At 35.5% G+C, this 13,636-nt stretch overlaps 1 pseudogene; it reads left to right on the top strand.

Moving 5' to 3' along the window:
• The first annotated feature begins 448 nt into the window (after positions 1-448).
• LOC122903524 lies at positions 449-11,056 on the top strand (annotated as a pseudogene).
• The last annotated feature ends 2,580 nt before the right edge of the window (positions 11,057-13,636 follow it).

Below are 13,636 nucleotides of genomic sequence, written 5' to 3'. Positions count from 1 at the left end.
CTCCAGTATTCACTTCAGATCAATATTATAATTAAAGATTACCATCATTGTGGGAAAGGGTTAGGAGGGAAGGGACAGATGAGAAAGGGGAGAGGAAAATGATTTTTAAAGGGGATCAAAGTTCATTCCCTTCGTTTGATTCTCACAGAGAGAAACAAAGGGATTATAAAACAAGCCAGAGGGGGGCGCCTGGGTGGCTCAATGGGTTAAAGCCTCTGCCTTCAGCTCAGGTCATGATCCGGGGTCCTGGGATGAGCCCCACATTGGGCTCTCTGCTCAGCAGAGAGCCTTCTTTCTGCCTGCCTCTCTGCCTACTTGTGATCTCTCTCTCTGTCAAACAAATAAATAACTTTTTTTAATTAAAAAATAAATAAATAAATCAAGCCAGAGGGATCAATTCTCTCTTTACTGCCCCAAAGGGGAAGAGTAACATCGAGAAAGACCCAAGATGGATAATGGGGTGAAAGAAGCCCAGGAGGGGCAGATAGAAGGAAGCTCAGGCCTAAAACTATCTTTGACCTTAACCCAGCATAAAAATAATCCCTCAGATCTTGGATATGAGGAAATAAGAATGAAGCACGAGCAGGTACAGTGGCTGAGATTTATTTTCTCTTATTCTTGACATTCTAAGCAAAGTCCTAAGCAACTCAAAGGGCATTTGAGATTTTGAGGTTGAGGATTTGGCTTTAACTTACTCAATAAAGGTTCAAGCTTTAAAGTCATGCAAGATCTGGAATTGGCTCCCTCCACTCTTTCCTCCTTGCTTCTTCCTTCCAACATGCACATGATAGTACACTTCTACATACACTTCCTGTGATCATCTTTCACTCCTAACGTGGGTTAGGACTCTGGAGACAAAGCCCAGAGGCCCAGTCTTTCATTCCTTGAGTCCTCTAGATGTAGGACAAACTGTTCTAACAGAGGTTGGGGCTCCAGAAACAGAGCTTTTGTTATTATTATTTTTTTTTAATCTCCATGATCAATAGCACCTCTCTGGTAACTCTGAGTGTAATCAGAAACCCCAAAAGGACACTCCCTCTGGAATTATTGTTTCATTTGGGGCAATAAAACTGTTTATAAAGATTGCTAAGTTTCTAAAGGCTTATGTATCAAACCAGGAAGTCCTACAGCACTTCGAAGTAAATGTTCTATAGAATTTCTGCATTCCCAAGGATTTATTCTGAGTAACTCTGGGGAACAGTATAGGAAGTACAGGGAGTGCTCATTTGGATCATTAAAAGTGATAAATGTCCACCATTACTTGCTGTCATGGGTTGATGCAATCTGAGAAAGTGTCCCAAAATAATAAATGCTGTTATTTAAAAATTAATTAGGTAATACATAACATTTTTACTTTTATATGTCTTAAGATCCAGAAATTGGTGATGCCCAGTTTAATGTCAACAGGGCAGAGTTAGCTGTAGGCAAATTTATGAAAAAGAAAAGTTTTCTTTGGCCCCCTCCAAACATCACTTCCTCTCTACTCTGTCACTTTGTGCAAAACCCTCAGCACTTAAATTCTTCTTAATGCCTCCTGGTGGGACAGATATTCCCATGTAGTGTCCTTCTCTGACTGGCCCATCCTAAGTAGGGCCTCATTACTTAGGTCTTTACCTCACAGTAACTTCTAGTCAAAACTTAACTTGTCATATATTCTACTCTTATTAGACTCTTTATTTTTAAGCTTAAAAAATTATTACTAGGAAGTTAAAGTCTGTTAAGCATTATTACTCATTGGCTATAGCTGTATTATTAAACACTAATATATTAAAAAGAAATTCATAAAGTCCACAGTATTTTTCCACAAGCCCTTTGCCAGAGTTAGTGACGAAGCAATCATCTGCAGCACTCCCACTTCAAATGCCGCAAGCAAGGGTTCTGTCATGTTATCAAGGCACAACGCCATGTTAGGGGTACACAGTAAAGCCACTATGAAATGATGCCTTGAACTCACTCTTTTCCTCAGTATAAACAGATGGAACATTTTATGGATGGAAATAAAGGATGACAGAAATATGGCATCACATCCTCCATTTTTTCTTCTCTTTGGCAAACACTTAGGGATCCAGCCTTTTATTTGGGGACATCTTTGACCATAGTTATCTAAAGGAACAAGAATACTACTCACTGAAGAAAGAAAGGACTTCATCAGGATGTCCAGACATAGGTCTTATGGTAATTTCAAGGGATAATCATAAAAGAGGTAACTATGCCTCACTCATATGGAAAGATAAGTGGAAAAAAAATTCAGGATAGAAGGCCCATTTAGAAACAGAGTGTCTTTGACCAGGAGTGTTTTCATTACCATACATTTTGAGAAATAAGTTCAGCAATCGCGGCTCCAAGGTAAGTGGGTTTAATGGAAGCAAATACAGTTTCTCAGTAAGTTACTCAGTTTTCCCCACTAACAATAAATTACATCATTCTGTAATTATTTCTTATTCCTTTCTTGTTTTGCCTCTACACATAATATCTAAGGAAGAAATCAGGCTCTCTTTTTACCCCCAGTTAATAAAATGAATTTCTCCTTGTTTTTAACATTTGGTAAGCTAAAAACAATCTTTCTCTTTAGAATGAATTTAGCCCCCATCCTCCCTCAATCACTGGAAATTAGATCATTGGAAATCCAGAGGTCTGGGTCCAAATCCAGAGTAAATAATCTTGATAAAATAAGTTCATATCTGTCAAAACATTCAGACCTTGTCAGTGAAGACTTTTTGCCTTGCACCATTTTCCTCACTGAGCACCAGAGGCATAGTGATCTTGGCCTGTGATAACTGAGTGCCTTAAAAAAGTGAGATTATAAAAGTTATTAGCTGAATGCTAGGAAAGGAAAGACAATTCAGCAATAGTTGGAGACTTCAATATTCAAATTTTAATAATGGATAGAGCACCTGTGCAGATTAACAAGGAAATATAAGAGTAGAACAACACTATAAATCAAATAGACTTAACAGATACCTATATGATACCTATATGACCTATATGTCATCCAACAATGACAGAATATACATTCTTCTTAAACACATGAGGAAGACAGGCTAGATCATATGCTAGTCCATAAAACAAATCTCAAAAATTTTAAAGGAGAGAAATAATACAAAGTGGGTTTTTCGATCAAAATGGGATGAAAGTAGAACAACAGAAAAAGATTAGGAAAATCTATGGAAATTAAGCAACATCTGAATAATCAATGGCTCAATGAAGAAATCAAATAAGAAAACAAAATATTTTGAGATAAAGGAAAATAAAGACACAGCATACGAAACATATGGGATTTAGCTAAAATAATGCTTAATGAAATTTTTATATCTGTAAATGCTTACTATGTAGAAAGAAAAGGGGTGCCTGGGTGGCTCAGTCATTAAGTATCTTCTTATGGATCAGGTCACGATCCCAGAGTCCTGGGATCCAGCCCTGCATCAGGCTCCCTGCTTGGCGGGAAGCCTGCTTCTCCCTCTCCCTCTGCCCCTGCTTGTACTCCCTCTCTCACTATGTCTCTCTCTGTCAAATAAATAAATAAAATATTAAAAAAAGAAAGATCTCAAATAATACACCTAAACTTCCACCTTAAAACACTAGAAAAAGAGCAAAAAAAATCTAAAGGAAACAAAAAATTAAAGTTATTTTATTAATAAAAATTAGAGCAAGAATTAATGAAATAGGGACTACAAAAACAATATTGAAAAATCAATAAAAACAAAACCTAGTTCTTTATAAAGATTGACAATTTTGACAAATCTATAGATAGATCAACCAAGAAAAAAAATAGAGAAACTCAAAATACTAGAGTCAGAAATAAAATAGAGGCTATTACTACCAAACTTATAGGGAAAAAAGAGTATTATAAAGGAATACCCTGGGGTGCCTGGGTGGCTCAGTCCATGAAACATCTGCCTTCAGCTCAGATCATGATCCCAGGGTCCTGAGATTGAGCCCTGCATTGGGCTCTTTGCTCAGCTGGGAGCCTGCTTCTCTCTTTGCCTTCCCTGACTCGTTCTCTCTCTCTCTCTCCTCACTCCCAAATAAATCAATAAAATCTTTAAAAATAAATAAATAAAGGAATACCATGAACAACTGTACGCCAATAACTTAGATAATCTAGATGAAATAACAAAGTTCTAGGAACACACAAACTACTGAATTGACTCAAGAAGAAATAGACAATCTCAAAAGATCTTTAAGAGAACAAATTATTAACCAAAACCTACCTAAGGAAAGCCAAGCCCAGATGGCTTCACTCGGGAATTATACCAAAGAATTAATACGAATTCTTCACAAATTCTTCCAAAAAATGTAAGAAGAGAGGACACTTCCTAACTCATCACTTTGTATTACCCTGATGCCAAAATCAGACAGACCTCACAAGAAAACAAAACAAAACAAAACAAAAAACTACAGACCAGTATCTCTTATGAATATGGATAAAAATATCCACAACAAAATACTAGCAAATTGAATACTTATACACCATGAACAACTGGGATTTACCCCAGGAATACGAGGTTAGTTTAACATCTGAAAAATCAATTAATGTAATATATCATATCAATAAAATGAAAAATAAAAATCACATGATTATCTCAATAGACACAAGAAGAGCATTTGGAAAGTCCAGTAACTTTCATGATAAAGACACAAGTCAAATAAGGAATACAAGGGAACTTCCTCAACTTGATAAAAGTCATCTTTAAAAACATACAGTTAATATCATAGTTAAGGGTGAAAGACTAGATACCCTAACCCATAGTTAAGGGTGAAGGACATCTAGTCTTTCTTTTTGCTTGATCAGTAACAAGACAAAAATGGCCTTCTTTCAGCACTTTTGTTCAACATTGTACTGGAGGTTCAACCCAGGGCAGTTTAGGCCAGAAAAAGAAATAAAATACATCCAGGTTAGAAAAGAGGAAGTTAAAACTATCTCCAGTCACAGACTGCATGATTCTATATACATGAAATCATAAGGAATGCACTAAAAAATGATTAAAACTAAAAGAAATGGAATATACTATGTAGATTCCTCAAAAAGTTTAAAATAAAGCTATGCTATGACCCAGCAACTGCACTTCTGGGTATTTACCCCAAAGATACAATTGTAGTGACCCAAAGGGGGACCTGCACCCCAATATTTACAGCAGCTATATCCACAATAGCCAAACTATGGAAAGAGCCCACATTTTCATTGATAGATGAACGGATAAAGAAGACGTAGTATATAAATATATATACAATGGAATATTACAGAGCTATTAGAAAAATGAAATCTTGCCATTTGCAATTACGGGAATGGAACTAGATGGTATTATGCTAAGTAAAATAAGTCAATCAGAGAAAGACAATTATATGATCTCACCGATATGTGGAATTTAAGAAATGAAACAGAGGATCTATAGGGGAAGGAGGAAAAAATAAAACAAGATGAAACCATAGAGGGAAACAAACATAAGAGACTCTTAATAATAAGAAACAAACTGAGGGTTGCTGGAGGAGAGGGGGTGGAGGCCTGGGGTAACTGGTTGATGGACATTAAGGAGGGCATGTGAAATAATAAGCACTGGGTGCTATATAATGAGCATTGAGGAATCACAGGCCTGTACCTTTGAAACCAATTATACATCACATGTTAATCAATCAAATTTAAATTTAAAAATCTTTAAAAAACTGAATTCAGCAAGTGTTCAGGATATAAAGACAATATACAAAAATCAATTATAATGGAAAAAAAAATCCATGATCGTGGGTTAGAAGACTTAACATGGCAATATATTGCAAACTGATCTACAAATTCAACACAATGTTTTTGAGAATTTCAGCTAACTTCTTTGTAGAAACTGACAGACTGATTTTAAAATTCACACATAATTATATGGGACCCAGAATAGACAAAACAATTTTGAAAAAGAGGAACAAAGTAGGAAGACTTATACTTCCTGATTTTAAAACTTACTACAAGGCAATGGTACTTGTGTGGTACTTGCAAAAGGATAAACAGATAGATGAATGAAATAGAATTAAGAGTTAAGAAATAAAATCACATGTCTACAGCCAACTGATCTTTCACAAGGGCACCAAGACCACTTAATAGCTAGATTTCAACAAATGGAGCTGCAATTACTGGATAGCCACATGCAAAACATAGGACCTTTGCCCTACACATACACAAAAATTAGCTCAAAATGGATAAACAACATAATTACAAAATTATAAAACTTAAAAAGAAAACAAAGGATAAGTCCCCTTGGGTTTGGAGAAGATTCTTGGCTATGACAAGCAACAAGCAACAAAAGAAAAATAGATACACTAAATTTCTTCAAAATCAGAAATGTCTGTGCTCCCAAGGATACCACCAACAAAGTAAAATGCCAACCCACAAGATGGACAAAAAAATAAATCATATATATGATAAGGGACTTGTATCCAAAGTATACTTGGGGCACCTGGGTGGCTCAGTTGGTTAAACATCTGCCTTCAGCTCAGGCCATGATCACAGGGTACTGGGATCAAATCCCAAACTGGGCTCCCTGCTCAGTAGGAAGCCTGCTTCTCTCTCCCTCTGTCCCCTCATTCATGCTCCCTCTCACTCACTCTCTCAAATAAATAAATAAAATCTTTAAAACAAACAAACAAACAAAAAAACAAAGTACAAAAAAACATTTAAAGCTCAATACTAGAGAGATAAATAAGCCATTAAAAAAAAAGGAGATGAAATGTTTAAATAAACATTTCTCCAAGGAAAATACACAAGCTCATAAACAGTTGCTCAACATCATTATTTAATCAGAGAAATAAAAATTGAAACCATGAAATAGTACTTCAAACCTATTAGAACATTAAATCAAAAGCCAGATAGTAAGAAGCATTGACAAGGATGTGGAAAAATCAGAACTCTCATACACTGCTGGTAAGAATGTAAAATGGTACAGCCACTTTGGAATAGCAGTTCCTCAAACATTTAAATACAGAGTAACCATATGATGCAGTAATTCCATTTCTTATATATACACAAAAGAATTGGAAGTAATTGTAAACAAATACTTAAGCAATACTGTTCACTATAGAAAGCGGTAGAAATAACCCACAAGTCCAATTTATGAATTGATAAACAAAATGTGGTATATCCATACAATGGAAATATTATTCAACCATATTAAGTAGCAAACTACTGATACATGCTACAACGTGGATAAATCTTGAAAACATTATGCTAAGTAGAATAATCCAGTAACAAAAGACTGCATATTACTCCATTTACATAAAATATCCAGAACTGACAAATCTATAGAGATCAAAACATAAGCCGTTGCCTAGGGCTAAAGAGGGAGTGAAGGGAAACAGGTAGGGAGAGTAATAGCTAAAGTGGGTGGAGTTTCTTTCTGAGGTGATAAAAATGCTCTAAAATCTACTATTGTGACTGTAGCATTTATCTGTGAATGTACTAAAATCTACTGAACTGCACAAACTAATGGGTGAATTGTATGTAAATGGTTTCTTTTTTTTTTAAGATTTTATTAATTTATTTGACAGACAAGAGATCACAAGGAGGCAGACAGGCAGGCAGAGAGAGAGAGAGGAGGAAGCAGGCTCTCCGTTGAGCAGAGAGCCTGATGCAGGGCTCAATTCCAGGACCCTGGGATCGTAACCTGAGCTGAAGGCAGAGGCTTTAACCCACTGAGCCACCCAGGTGCCCTGTAAATGACATTTTAATAAAGATCCTTTTAAAAAAAGCTTTGTTCTGGCTTGCAAAACAAAAGTTACTGACTCCAAACACAAAACAAAACAAACCAAAAATCTACAAAATAAATGTCATATTTATTTCATATATTGTTAAATTTAATACTAATAACAATTTAAGGACCCAGAACAATTTGTAGGTTAGATTGTCTCATTTCAAAGTAGTTCTCTAGTAGGTACAATGATTCTTTAGAAATCAGAACTAAACATAATTTCAAAAACAAAACTATAAAAAGCATTTACATCCTGTTCACTGCACAGATATTACATTTAATGAGACATGTGGGTACACTTAAGAATGTTTCATATGATCTAGAGAATGATTTCCAAAAGTTAAGTGTTGCACACTAACAAACTCTCAAAATATCCCTGCTTTTACCATGTCTTTCACTACAGGCACATGCCCAGACACTGTGTTTGTCAGTAAAAAAAACCATTACTAATTTCAATGTTATTCCTCTTGACTCGAAACGTTTTGGTAAGGACTCTTAGCTCTAGATTTCTCTTCTGGGTTTTGATTGCATTCTTTATTTGTCATCTTTCAGCACAGCAAGGCTTATGCTTTCAGGTAAGAAATAAGGAAAATGTGAACAGATAAACCACTATAATGTGGATTGAACAGATGAAAGACAACAACCTGGATTGGCTCATTTTCAAGCAAATGCCTTTATGAAGATAAAATGGCTTCATGTCAAGAAAGAAGGATTAAAAGTGCCATTTATGCATTCCTGAAGTGAGATTGGTATCATACATAAAATTATTCCTCTTGAGATAAAACTGTAGCTAGTAAGTATTTTAAATTTGGCCAATCATGAACATAGAAAGCTTAGGGACACTTTGGAGACAGATTATCCAAGGTTTGGATCCCTCGTCTTTCATTTATTGGCTGGATGATCTTGAGGCAGTTGCCCAAATTCAATTCTCTTATTCACATAAAAGAAGATAATAAATTATGCATACATCATAGCATTATAGGGAAAAAACAACTATGTCTAACAAAAGTAGGCATTCAAAAAACTGTTCTACCTTACTATTCTGGAATCTCATTTAAAATAGCAGTATCCATAATGGCACCATTAGCCATTCAAGAAATGTTACTAATAATCCCTAATAACTGAAAAGATTTATTCTCTGTTTGTTCTAAATGCCAGAGATAGATCAGACACTACTGGAAGACTACAAATATATCCTCTCCCTATGCCTCATACTCTCTAACCTTTCATAATATCTAATGAAATAGTTCCAATATTGCTTAGTATGAAAACTGAGAGGTATAGACTCCAGAAGAAGCCATGAAGAAACCTCCAGAAGAGGGCAATCAAAAATAGATAGGCAATAGGCCCTCACGTTCACTAACAGTAGAATAACTCTGGTCATTTCTTCCTCTCTGGTATGGCATTGCATCTCAGATTGCCTTATATCACAGGGATGTTGTAAAGACTCTAAAGACCTAAAATAAACTTATAATATGATTATAGGCACCAAATGCCAAATGAACGAAAGAATGAAGCATAAAAGAACTAAAGGAATGGAAGGAACAAACTAAAGATGAAGTTATCTTCAGCTGTAGAATAAAAGAAAAACAACTTCGGTAAGGTCAAGAAAACATGTTAAGTAGAATAGTTAAGGGACACCTTCTAAATGTCTCTAAGTATCAGATGTGATTTTATTTCTTTCAACTTGCATTTCTTTATTATTCCTCACTTTCCTTCACAAATCAACACTTGTCAAATTATACTGTACCTATAACGGAAGGGCACATAGTGATAGAAATTTTCTAATGGGGTAAGGTGAAGAAGATAGACTCTGTCCTTTTCATTGGCCTTTTCCAGACCCTTTCAAAGTTAACTTTAAAAGAACTGGTATCAGAAAGAGCTGGGGATTCATTTAGTTAAGTCAATTTCTAAAGCAATTTGGAAATGAACCACATGGAGGAGAAAGGAATTTGCTTGTTTGTGTATATATTTTCCTTCCTTCAGAATAAGACTATATACCTCCTACTACTGGAGGAAGGAAACAGATAATTTTGAAGGCATCTTTATATATTTATGAAATGAACTATGGTATATCCTTAATCAATACATCAGAATCTACACAGAGTTCAAAAACCACATCATATTTTCAGTTTTTAAAACTGTGATTAAAAACGTACCTAACATAAAATTTACCATCTTGGAGAATATGGCCAGGTAGCTCAGACTGAGCATGGTTTTCCTTAACACTGGGTTCTGTAGAATGCACTGCCAGTCTCTTGTCTGCTGTTCACTGTGGCTGCTTCTGATACCCCAGTGAAAAAACTGGAGAAACATGACTCAGGCCAAGCTTTTGAGTTGATTCTCAACCCTCAACCAAAAGAATTCATCCCAGAATTCCCCCTTTCCCCTCCAAAGAAGAAGGATCTTTCTCTAGAGGAAATTTGGAAGAAATCAGAAGCTGCAGAAGAAAAAACAAGTCCCATAAAGCAAAGGTCTTGAAGCAGCTTGCTGAGAAATGACAGCATGAGAAAGAAGTGCTTCAAAAATAGCCAAACTATGGAAAGAACCTAGATGTCCATCAACAGATGAATGTATAAAGAAGATGTGGTATATATACACAATGGAATACTATGCAGCCATCAAAAGAAACGAAATCTTGCCATTTGCGACAACATGGATGGAACTAGAGCGTATCATGCTTAGCGAAATAAGTCAAGTGGAGAAAGACAACTATCATATGATCTCCCTGATATGAGGAAGTGGTGATGCAACATGGGGGCTTAAGTGGGTAGGAGAAGAATCCATGAAACAAGATGGGATAGGGAGGGAGACAAACCATAAGTGACTCTTAATCTCACGAAACAAACTGTGGGTTGCTGGGGGGAGGGGGGTTGGGAGAAGGGGGGTAGGGTTATGGACATTGGGGAGGGTATGTGCTTTTGGGTAAATTGGAAGGGGAGGTGAACCATGAGAGACTATGGACTCTGAAAAACAATCTGAGGGGTTTGAAATGGCGGGGGGGTAGGAGGTTGGGGTACCAGGTGGTGGGTATTATGGAAGGCACGGCTTGCATGGAGCACTGGGTGTGATGAAGGAATAATGAATACTGTTTTTCTGAAAATAAATAAATTGGAAAAAAAAAGCAACAGAAGAAAAGAACAACTTCAGTAAAATGGCAGAAGAAAAACTGACTCACAAAATGGAAGCCAACAAAGATAATCGGGAGGCATAAATGGCTGCCAAACGGGAGCGCTTCTGAGAGAAGGACAAGTACATTGAAGAAGTGTGGGCAAACAAAGAATCCAAAGATCCTATTGATAAAACTGACACTAATTTGTTCTGAGAACCGACTTTCTCCACTTCCCTTCCCCAAATATCCAAAGACTGTACTGGCCAGTGTCATTTTACATTTGCCCTCCTGACAAATATTCTAGAAGCTGATGTAGGACTGTATGGGTAGATCTAGACAGTATGATGTTGTTTTATGGGCTAAAGGGGAAAAACTGAATGTTGCATTTTTTCTAAATGTAGTTACTTTAGAAAGTAGAAACACTTTTCTAAAAGTAGTTACTTTAGAAACTAACTACTTTCTTGTTTCTGAAGTAACTACTTTTCTTGTTGCATCTCTTTTCTACTTCAGTACACTTGGAATCCTGGGTTAGTGGCTAATACCATACTATCTCTGTGAAAATGTTTGATGTTTGTGAAAAGAGTGTACAGTGGCTTCTTTTAAACTGTTAGATGCTGAATATCTGCTCATTTTAAACCCCAATCTATCCAGATCTTACCAGATGCTACCGTACTTGAATGATTAATAAAACTGCATGGTACTATTAAAAAAATAATTCATCATCTTAACCATTTTTAAATATATAGTTCAGTAGTTTTAAGTATATGCATATTGTTGTAAAACAGGTATCTAGAACTTTTTCATCTTGCAAAACTGAAACTCTATAGCCATTAAATAACTCCTATTTCCTCCACCCTAGCCCCTGAGGACCCCCACTCTACTTTCTGTTTCTATGAATTCTATTATTTTAGATACCTCATATAGAAGGAACTGATTGTATGTGTCTTTTTGTGACTGGCTTATCCCACTTAACATAATGTCCTTAAGGTCCATCATGTTGTAGCATGGGAAAAAAATGTAAAAAGGATCCCCTTGCTCCTTAAGGCTGACAGTAATGTTCCATTGTATGTATATACCACATTTTGTTTATCCATTCGTCTTTTGATAAATATTGGGTTGCTTCTACTCTTAGGTACTGTGAATAGTTCTGCTATGAACATGGAAATGTAAATACCTCTTGAATATCTGCTTTGAATTCTTTTGGATATACAGCCAAAAGTAGGATTATTGGATCATATGGTAGTTCTGTTTTTAACTTTTGAGTAACTGCCATACTGTTTTCCACAGCAGTTGCATCGTTTTACAATCCCATAGTGTACAAGGGTTCCAATTTCTCCACATATTCAACCAACATTAATTACTCCCTGTGTTATTTTTAATAGTAGGCACGTTAATGAGTACAAGGTAATAAGTCATTGTGGTTTTGATTTGCATTTTTCAGATAATTACTAATGTTGACCATGTTTTCAAATGACTGTTGGGCATTTGTATTTTAGAAAATGTCTATTCAAGGCCTTTGCTTATTTTTAATCAGGTTATTTTTTGTCATTGTTGAGTTGTAGCAATTCTTCACTTATTCTGGATATATTAATCACTTATCACATATGTGATTTGCAAATATTTTCTCTCATTCTGTAGCTTGCCATTTCATTCTGTTGATTGAGCCCCTGATACCCAAAAGTTTTTCAGCTTAATGTAGTCATATTTTTCCATTTTGCTGTGTTTTCTGTGTTTTTGATGTCATATTCCAAGAAAACACTATCAAATTCTACATGATGAATTTTTCCCTCTTTGTTTTCTTGTAGGAGTTTTATAGTCTTAGATCTTTAAGATGTCATTAATCTAGTTTAATTTTTGTATATGGTAAAAGATAAGGGGCCCACTTAACTCTTGCATACATATACCCAGTTTTACCAAAAATATTTGTGGAGGAGTTTCCTCCCCACACACACTGGGTAGTCTTGGCATGCTTTGCAAAGAACATTTGGCTATATAGGTAAGGATTTACTTCTGGGGTCTCTATTCCATTGATGTAGTTGACTGTCTTTATAAAAATGCCACATTGATTTGATTACTGTGGCTTTGTGATATGTTTTAAGGAAAGGTGAATTGGGGTAATCGAAGGGGAGATGAACCATGAGAGACTGAGGACTCTTAGAAACAAGCTGAGGGTTTTAGAGGGTAGGGAGGTAGAGAGATGGATGAGCCTGGTTGTGCGTATTAAGGAGGGTATGTATTGCATGGAGCACTGGTTGGGGTACATAAACAATGAATCTTGGAGCACTGAAAAAATAAAATAAAGTTTTTAAAAAATAAACAAAAAAATAAAATAAAATCAAGAACTATGAGTCCTCCAACCTTTTTTTTAATCTCAAAATTGTTTTGGCTATTCAAAGTCCATTGAGAATCCATTAAAATATTAGGATAAATTTTTCTATTTCTTCAAAAAATGCTGCTGGAATTTTGATAGAGATTGCATTGAACAAGTAGATCAGTTTTAGTACTATGGACATGTTAACAATATTAAATCTTCCAATCTGTGAGCATGGGATATCTTTCCATTTATTTGTATTCTTTTAAATTTCTTTTAGCAGTGTTTCGTGGTTTTCACTGTACAAGTCTTTCACCTCCTTGGTTAGATTTATTCCTAAGTATTTTATTCTTATGATGCTATTGTAAATGTAACTGTTTTCTTATTTTCCTTTTTTTTTTTTTGGACTGTTCATTTTTAAATCTGATAGATTTTTTAAATAATTTGCCATTAACTGTCTTCCTTCTTTGCCATGATTCCTTTTTATAG

This window comes from Neovison vison, chromosome 3 (genome assembly GCF_020171115.1).
Source record: "Neovison vison isolate M4711 chromosome 3, ASM_NN_V1, whole genome shotgun sequence".
Lineage (NCBI taxonomy): Eukaryota > Metazoa > Chordata > Mammalia > Carnivora > Mustelidae > Neogale > Neogale vison.
The sequence above is the reverse complement of the archived record's forward strand: the minus strand, read 5'-3'. Positions and strand labels throughout refer to the sequence as shown.